Source organism: Arctopsyche grandis, chromosome 9 (genome assembly GCF_051622035.1).
Source record: "Arctopsyche grandis isolate Sample6627 chromosome 9, ASM5162203v2, whole genome shotgun sequence".
NCBI classification, from domain to species: Eukaryota; Metazoa; Arthropoda; class Insecta; order Trichoptera; family Hydropsychidae; genus Arctopsyche; species Arctopsyche grandis.
The window spans coordinates 24,238,727-24,247,261 of NC_135363.1; the positions used below are offsets into that span (position 1 = coordinate 24,238,727).

Consider the following 8,535-nt stretch of genomic DNA (forward strand, 5'->3'; position numbering starts at 1 on the left):
CACTAATAATATAATTAAACTTATGGAGAAAATGATGTTCCATTTGGCGATCATTCAGATTCCATCAAAGCTAATAATATACGTCACGATCGACGTTTCGAAACTTCTGTTTAGTGACGACTTGTGCGTAAATATTCACACATTCAAAATAGTAGCGACGCCACAACACGAACCAATACTTCCTTATATGTAAGATTGTACGAGGAAGTTTAATTTTAGAAACAAACATATTGTCAATGATAAATACAAAGCGAATAAGAACATGGAAATTGTTGGCAAACGAGAAAAAAATTCTAGAAAACTTTTTACCCTATTTCATCTACCAACTCGAAATATCTCGAGACTAGTTTTCTCAACTTTTCATTTGCTTGAACAGGAGTTTGTGTATATTACAAAAATGTTTTTGTATACATGTGTGTAATATCGTTAATATACGAGACATACATATTGTGATCATTCATAGATTTTTGAGCTACACACCTTTAAAATATTTAAAAAAAAACGTTTAAAAATCAATTCTTAATATATTTTTTAACGGTCTCCGTCACGGGCCCGAATGTGAAACGCCCAAAAACGCAAATATCGGAAGGCAAAGATCGAAAATCGAAAGATCTTAAGTCGAAAGATCAAAAAAAAGGGTGCATGGTAAACGGTACATACTCAATTAATTTGTGCGAGCAGGATACAACAGTAACAAGAGGAACCGGCTTTTCCTCCCGTATTAATGTGTGCGCGCGCGGGAAACGGGAGGAAAAGCCTGTTCCTCTTGTTCCTGTTGTATTCTGCTCGCGCAAATTAAGTGAGTATGTACCGTTTACCATGCACTCTTTTTTTATCTTTCGACTTAAGATCTTTCGATTTTCGATCTTTGCCTTCCGATATTTGCGTTTTCGGGCGTTTCACATTCGGGCTCGTGAGGTAGACCCATTTTTTAATAGTTAATGTTTATCTCGTAAAATAAGTATTTCACATTTTCTTATATGTATGCGTTTTGTATGTATATATACACAGTCGACCATGAAATACACTGAAAAAGGTGGGAAAACGAGTCTTGCGATATTGCAAGTTGGTGGGACGAGATAGACCCACGGTTTCAAAGGGTGTCGAGATCACATAATTGAGAATGAATTCATTGAACGCCTTAAATTTAGGGATCTCGAGATCACACGATCGAGAATGAATTCTTTGAATTTACATTATATTCTTTACTTCATATTGAAAATAACAGTAGAAGTTTTTTAATGCTTGGCAGGAGTGCTAGTGTTTTGCCACCCCCCCCCCCCCCTTAAAATTCTGACTACCTAAAAATTACTTACATATAGATTTATGTATAATATAAATATATATTAAAAGTATTATGTTCTATTATTCGGAGGATTTTCAAGAGAATCCGTAAAACCCTTAACTCAAAATTTTACATTTCCGGAAACCGGTTGTTTTAATTCTCATAAGACATTTAACAAATTAAAACAATTACCAGCTGTATTTTTTAATTATATTATTTTCGAGAAAATATGCAAGTTAAATAGTATTGTGTTCTTGAGTCTTAACGATGTATCTGGATCTTGATTATTAACTTATTGATAAATTTCTTCTAAAACAACTCTTTCTATATCCATTTATTTTTTAACATCCCTAATTACACATTTGTGATAAGTTTGGCCCGATGATAACTTTATCGAGTATTATCGGGGTGCCAGAATTATGACGATATAAGATAGACGATGCAATTTTAAAATCTATAATCTGTTACTTTTAATCTAATTTCACATCTTTATACGCTTGCCCATAGCACCAAGATTTTTGGGAATATGATGTATATTTATATTTTAATATATATAATTTTTTGAATATAATTTATAATATATTTTACATAGAAAAAATTACAAGAATTCATTCTTTCATTCGTCGATAACAGGAAAGTATCAGAAATTTAAACCTTTTATTTTATATAAACTTACCTAATATGTACTACTGGTGCAAAAAATATATAAAAAAAAAGTTTTTTAAAAACATACCTCTTCTATAATTTGTATATAAAATTATTATTTTGAATAAAAACAATAATTTTATTTTACTACCGCCATGTATGTATAAAACTAATAAACAAACGATGGATAAACGTCAACGACTATCTCCCCGGGCAGATATCAAACGCGTCTTACACGATATTTTGCACCATCGTAATGGCGGAGGCTCCATTTACTTATATTGATGAGCAAAATGAACAATATGGCAAAGTATGAAAACGATCGGATAAGAGGCAAACTTTTTCCTGAATTGTATTCGTAAGTGAAACGTAAAGGAGGTATTTAATAATCGTAAGTGAAACGTAAAAGAGGTTAGTAAAAAAGGAACTGTGGGTCAGCAGAAAAACCGAGTTTTCCGTATTGGAAAAAAATCCAATAAGAATTTTTCCGTGAAAATCTTTAAAATGATTTTCCCTATACAACTCGACCTCTTTTCAAACCTGATATGGTTGCCAAAATTTTACTGCACATTTATTTTGTTGTGGAATACTTAATAAAATATGTTTTTATATTACATTAAAGTTACATTTCAAAAGAAAAGCATTTACATATCTGGGCATAAAAAAACAATTTATAAATTTATCGCCAACAACAACTCAATTACACGTTGAAGCTGTGACGTCGACTGTTGCAAGTTTTTGTACGCATTGGCTAATCTCGCAAGATGGGTCGGTCGTTTCCTATGTCCGGCGAATGTCGAGTTCCTTAAAAGCCCAAGAATGCGACATCTACATACTTGGCCATCGTCATTGATGACGTATCTCGCGCGAAACGTGATCTCCTAATATGGCTAAAGGAACAGGTAACGCCTACAACTGAGCATTTTAGTGACGACAAATCGCATAACAGTCCATATCATTATATAAATGTATATTCAGTATATGCGTCATCGTGGCAGTTTGAGTGCATTACAAAGTAGATAACGCCAATACTTAACTTTTTGCAGAGGTCAACGTTTCGTTCTATTTATAAAGTCAAGGAAATTTCAATCTCGAAATGCAGTTGCAAACTGCATACATGTTTACTGCCATGGCATTTAGTTACAATTTTGTCACATCTAAATATAAATATGTAATCTAATATATAATTTCGAAAGAGACAACAATAGTATCTAACTATTGTTGGTTCGTAGAAAAATATATGAATATTCAAATAAATTTAAATAAAATAAAACTATTCAAATAAATTTCAATAAAACGTTTGCTATTAGATTGGCCATGTTTAAGCGGTTTATATTACAAATACCGAGCGAAGCCGGCTAAAAACGATAGTATAATATAAGAAAACAACACATTGGTTACATTTTGTACTTGAAACAATGTACTTAAGCCAAAAAATTAGTGCTTTGCAAATTAACTGTACTGTATACAAGTAATTATGGGTAAACGGATTATTCCGCAAAAAGCGATCCTGCGCAAGTCACTAAAATCTTGATCACGGAACATCTAGCACTCGAGTTCTCGTTAGTACAATATTTCGCGTGGGTAGCTTTCGATTGATGGACTTTTTGGGTGCCAAATGTTCCGAGATCGAGATTTTAGTGACTTGCGCGAGATCACCGAATAATCACCGAACCGTAATTATGATAGTAATATTTATGTACATAGTTAATAACTTTTTCAAAAATCACTTAATTTTAATCAATATTTGTGCTTCGGTTCTATAGTAACTTTTTTGAGGCCTTGTAAGAGTCAACTTAATTCCACAGTTGTTCTAAATACAATTAATTTCTCAGCTTTGACACTAGAGTAAAAATCACCTGTTCAAACCTTCAAGTATATAAATACATACTTACCTATGTACATAAATTCAGAATTATTATCTCTATATAAATACATATGTATATCGATATATATTATGTATTAAGTGACCAGACGTCCCGGATTTGAGATTTTCGTCCTGCAGAAAGTATTTGGCCGTGTAACCTTTTCAATATGTTAGCAGGAATAAAAAAGTTATTGGCTCCCCTTCAATTTTTAAGGGAACCCCTTTTGCGCCCTCTGTACGCTGGGATCCAAAGTACCACTTCCTATCGTCAAATCCATTTTATATTTCGCATATTTAAAAACTTTTGCCTGAAATTCCTTTTTTTCCTTTTGTGTTTTGTCTCACACCGGCTGCGGTATACGCATATCAGTATTGCGTCGGCAAGACAGTATTGCATCTGTACTCGACTAGTCATGTCGGTAAAATAGAGATTTAGCGTTATTTATTATTGCATATTTTAAGTTGGCAGCACTGGGTTACTCACACACACACGCACGCACGCACGCACGCACACACACACACACACACAAACATTCAATAATTTGAAGCTTCGTTGAGTTTTTGTGTCCGTTAAAAGTGGAGACAAAATTAATAGAAGGGGGATTTATGTCTTACGTTTCGTTTTTCTTAGATACGCGTCCCGCATTGCAATGAAAAATATCTGGTCACCTTAATTACGTAATATTATATATACATACATATATATGTTTCTGGCCAGGAAGGCGCATTGGGGTTACCTGTTAGGCCTTCGTGGTATAAGCAAATAAATAAATTTATATATATTTTTCCACACATCATTGATGATATTGATACTTTCCCCTTGTGAACATAGATGAATTGATTACTAAAAAAGTATAATATGAAATATGATATATCTATGTATCAGTGGCGTGTCGTGGAAATCTTCCTGTTTTTTATCGCACAGCCTTACTTACGTGTGCGCGAACAGGATACAAGATGACGTCATATTGACTACTGAGTCCCCTTGTGGGGTCTACCTCCTTCCACCAACTTGCAATATCTCAAGAATCATTTTCGTCATTACGTCATCGAGTTTGTATAGATATATACATATATGCAAATGTTTTACATACATACATATATGTATGTTTGAGATAATTAACTATTAAAACATATAGTAAGAATTGTTTTTAAACGTTTTTTTAAATATTTTAAAGGTGTGTTAATAGCTTAGAAAATCTATGAATGATCACAATATTTCTCGTGTATTAGACTAGTGTTTTTACCCGGCTTCGCTCGGTATTTGTAATATAAACCGATTAAACATGGCCAATCTAATATTAAAAATTTTATTAAATTTATTTGAATACTTTCATTTTATTTAAATTTATTTGAGTATTCGTTTGTTTTTTATTAAATTGAACGTCACAGATTCTACGAACCAAACATACAAAATCTATTTCGAAATTATATATTAGTTATTACATACATACAATATACAAACTCCTGATTAAGCAGACGAAAAGTTGAGAAAACGAGTCTCGAGATATTGCAAGTTGGTAAAAATTTGGGCACCACCTTTGTGTACTGCTCGTGCACACTTAAGAAGGGATGCCAAATTACTCCGACTTTTTAGTACCCGGATAGTATGAGTATCTAAGTAAGTGAAGACGGATAGATACAAGACTAGTAAGTAAAATAAGAAAGATACCAAACTAGCTTTCAACCCAAACAATAAATCTTTACCCAAGCGGGTACTGATACTACCGGAATACTATTAGCATCCTTACACGGTAAGGTTGTGCAGCTAAAACAGGGAGATTTCCACAGCACACCACTGTTGACTGGTATGTACATATGTATATCTATGTATTATATATATACATATGTACATAGTTGAGTAAATTCCAACACCAACAAAGTTATAAGTCTATAGGGGATGAACGAATGAGACGACTGGCATGTTAATGCACGTGTTTATTATATGACAGCTGAAGACATCTAAAAAATGTATGCAATATATGTACCAGTATTCTAATTATAGTTTTTTTTTTAAGATATTGAAGTAGGAAGATAAGACACCCACCAGCCTATTAGACGTAATGTATGTAAGAACAGGGAAAACAGAATATGTACAAAATATAGAAGAAGTTGTGCAAAAGTGAAATGGAAGGATCCTATAAAGACAATTGAATGAAACAAGATTTTATTGTGTATATATAATATAAAAATTCAAAATAGCTAACATAATATACTATTTTTTGGCATAAATGTAGGAAAAATAATTGATATAATGTCCCATATGTACAATATTTATAGAATTATAATAAAATTTAAAATCATTATACTATGTCAACTTTCGGGTTGACCGGTTGCTTTTGTGACCTATGATTGTTCGAGTGCGTTTTGCTAAATGTCACATACGTGTAAAATATACTTCCCACGACGCTCACGTTCAAACCTATAAAATTCATCCAACTGAACGCATAGTCCCCGCCTATGACCATACCCAAATACGTGACAGAAATATTCTTCAAACATCCGATAATGGTTGTGGTTAAGGCACCATTTAACAGCGTGCATAGCACTATACTATACGACAGCACGAATCCCATGAAACAAGACATGGCGAATTCGATAAGAAACGCAGGATGCGACCAGCCGTTGTATTCGTACGACTGCTTCAGGTCGTCGGTCGCCCACGCTATCGCCACAGCGGCCGGTAACATAAACAGGCAATTGTAATACAAAAGTCCGTACTTTCCCAAGTCTTTAGTGTCTAACTTTTTCTTGACTATAACACCGTTGGTGGCCGTGAAGAAATCGTTCAACAGAACGAGTGTGTATCCGGAGAGGCTAAACGACAAATCGTCCACGGCTGCTACAAAAGCACCACCAACCATTGCGAAAACGCACAATTTAACAGACAACGACGGATGTACGTGAAGAAGTATACGCTCTGTTATCATTGTCATCAGTATGCTGAAGCGACGGAGAGCCGTGAACATGGGCAAGCTGAGTTGTTTAGTTCCTCCTAAGCCGGTGATGAGATTTCCCAAGTAGACGGCTGGTAGTGGCCACAAGCGATGGAATGTTCGTCGGTCCAGTGGTGGGAATTCGAGAAGGCCTAGACGACGACACGATGAAAGTACAAGCACGGTGACCACCATCTGACCCAGCCCCAGGGTCTGAAAGGATGGAAAGCCATGTGTTGTCAACACGTTCTTGTTGACGATGGTCATCAGGAGGGAAGCGGTGCCGTAAAAGAAAGCGCTCAGCACCCTGCCGAAGCGAAGACGTTCTGGAGAGACGTCGAGGTCACCTGAGGCTGCGGCAGCCAGCCTCCTCATCAGGGAGGCTACCATAATGACTATGGCTTCATTGACACTAGTTACAATTGTCAATGAAAATGACGATAGCAGGAAAAGCCGGCGGCCGTCAACGGCCGCCGGCAGTTGTCGACCGAACTGTCAAAACTGCCGCAAAATTTAAACACGCCATTTCTACGTCCATGTCTACAACAATGGTCTCAATTTAAATTATTTAATTGTTTCCAAAAAATAGTACAAATAAGGCAAGTATAGAGCTACTAAATTTCAATTTATAATTTGATTAATATATTTTATATTTACAAATAAAGTAAATTTGTTTTCACCTCGTGTGTGAACACACGCGTACAATTTCATATAAAGATATAAAAACGTGACAGCATACAATTCTAGTTCAGCCAAGAATACGTATGTTAGTTTAGGGTTAAAACACACTTAAGGCACTCTTCCACCGAATACGTTGACGCAGACGTATCGGACGTACACAACGTATCCGACGGAGTCCGTCGTGCCCCATTGGATCAGCTGGAGGAAAAAATAATGTTATAATGTTATGATGTCTTTTAATAATGCTGTGTTCCTACTGAAAATGTTCCTATGCAAGATATATAAAAAATATCCTTTGCAATAATACTTTTATGTTATGTTGTCTTCAAATAATGTTATGATGTCTTTTAATAAAGGCTATGTTCCTATTGAAAATGTTCCAATGCAAGATATATAAAAAATATCCGTTGCGATAATACTTTTATGTTTTGTTGTCTTTAAATAATATTATGATGTATTTTAATAATATTATGTTCCTATTATTTTTTTATTTATTTATATATATATATTAGCTATCAAGAACTGGTTACGAGAAAACTGGTCACACCCGAAAATTGGTCACACCCAAAAATTAAAAATTGGTCGAATTTTTGGGTGACCGATCTACATAGATCGACCGGTTGTTCTGTGACTGCTTCACATATGACTAATAGTCCGTTTACCGTCCCAATGTCCCGGTGTACCATGTATGTATATGGGCTAGGGTTGCTGCATTTTTTTCGCATGTTAAAAATCATCTAAAAATAAAAAAAACACGTACCACGTACCACTTAAAATATCGTATGAAAGAACGGTTAATTGAAAGTGACTGATAAAAAGTTCCCAATTTTGGTTAATTTATTTAGATAAGCAAAATAAAAATATATTTTATAATATTTTAAAACATATTATAAACAAAATAATTTTTTAATTGTGCTCTTGTTCATTGCTAATTGACAATAATATAACTTTAAAATGCTACCAAAGACTTGGTCAACTACTCCGTCCTCTCTTTCACCTGTGATATTTCATTATGAATAAAGTTCACCAAATATTTATAATCCAATTATATAAAACCCACTATCAGTTTATATTTCCATTGTAATAGAATACCTAACAAAATTTTATACTTATCACCTTAT

General features: G+C 34.2%; 1 pseudogene across 1 annotated transcript; it reads right to left on the reverse strand.

Moving 5' to 3' along the window:
* Positions 1 to 5,948: 5,948 nt before the first annotated feature.
* LOC143916572 (UDP-sugar transporter UST74c pseudogene) lies at positions 5,949 to 7,233 on the reverse strand (annotated as a pseudogene). Its single transcript, XR_013260985.1, has one exon. The product of XR_013260985.1 is annotated as a UDP-sugar transporter UST74c pseudogene (transcript).
* Between the last annotated feature and the right edge of the window lie 1,302 nt (positions 7,234 to 8,535).